General features: G+C 63.1%; 1 pseudogene; it reads right to left on the bottom strand.

Moving 5' to 3' along the window:
• Positions 1–261: 261 nt before the first annotated feature.
• On the bottom strand, positions 262–1,086 carry LOC133931343 (protein DOG1-like 4; annotated as a pseudogene).
• Between the last annotated feature and the right edge of the window lie 332 nt (positions 1,087–1,418).

Genomic DNA, 1,418 nt, shown 5'->3' with positions numbered 1-1,418 from the left:
GAAAGATTCTTTGAAATTGGCTACAAACAGACGTGGTTCAGGACTTCAGGTGGTGCAGATACGAAAGATAGGAAGCTTTTCCATTTCTATTTACCTAGTTCATATCTTCGTTTCGTTACGTGCGACCCGGCCGGACGGATTGGGGCAAGCCAATCGAACCGACCGCAAAAGGACTCCGACGGCAATGAATGACTCTTGACACTGCTAACACACGGCGCATGACACAGGACTCAATATTGAGACAAACCCGAGACTCGACGACGACGACCACGACCATGAACAAGTCGGCATGCCGAACAAAAACACACGACGACGCTGACACGATGAGAGAACACAAAACTGATCGGGCTCCTCTTATTGCCAGACTGACAGTGACATAGACGGGGCTTGATTTGATTCCCATGCACGTAAGACTGGTTCTGTTAATTCTCATGCGCGCGTTGGGTGGTTGACTGCCCGCTAGAGGTCCCGGCGGCCGCCGTGGCCGGAGCTCCAGTTGCGCCCTGCGCTGCGGACGCCGCCGAGGTGGAACCTCAGCATCGCGGCGACGAACGCGCCGGCCTGCTCCGGCGCAAGCAACTCGAGGACGCCGCGCACCGTGCGCTCCCGCAGCGCGTCGGCCGGGCCGAGCAACACGCGCAGCGACCGCCCGACCGCGGCCACCGCCTCGTCGGCCTCGCCGTTCCGCAGGGACTGGCTGCGCAGCGCGGCCAGCACGCGCGGGCCCGCCAGGGACTCCTGCACGGCCGCCACCTCCCGGTCCAGCTCCCGCTCTGCGGCCGCCGGTGTGGCGGCGCGGAGGTCCTCCAGCGCCTGGCGCTCCTCCGCGGCGCCGTCGACGAAGCGGAACACGAGCGCGGGCTTCCAGCCCCAGGCCCACAGTAAGGTGCGCTCGAGCGGGTTGAGCTAGTGCTGGTCGAGCGCGGCCACGACGTCGCCGTCGGCGAGGCGGGACTTGTGCTCGTAGTAGCTGGCGACGTGGCCGACGGCGGCCTCCACGAGCGGCTCCAGCACGTTGCGGCGGCGCAATGGCAGCGCGGTGGTGAGGTCCGCCACGATCTCCTCCTCGCGTCGTAGAAGGCCGCTATGTCGTCAGAGAGCGGCATGGCGGTGGGTGCGAACCGGGAGGAGAAGGGGACGACGGCATCTTTGCGGGGCACACGAGGAGGCGGGCATAAATCGTCCACGGTTTCTTTGCCTTTAAGGATCGGAGCATGGTGGCGTGGTTTGCTTAAGCGTGGAGACAAACATGTGCGGCAAGGGGAGGCCGAGGAAGAGACGTACGGGCGGGCGGAGGCCAGGCCGGCGGCGCCTGGTGGCTCGGAAGGAGACCAAGGGTGTGGCGGCTCCGGTTGACTAAAGAATGGAGTACTATTTATTACTAGGAGCAGGATTGCGTTTTTCTTTCTTTCTTAAGT

The sequence above is a fragment of the Phragmites australis genome, chromosome 1, assembly GCF_958298935.1.
Source record: "Phragmites australis chromosome 1, lpPhrAust1.1, whole genome shotgun sequence".
Classification (NCBI taxonomy): Eukaryota; Viridiplantae; Streptophyta; class Magnoliopsida; order Poales; family Poaceae; genus Phragmites; species Phragmites australis.
This window is presented reverse-complemented; position numbering and strand designations above follow the sequence as displayed.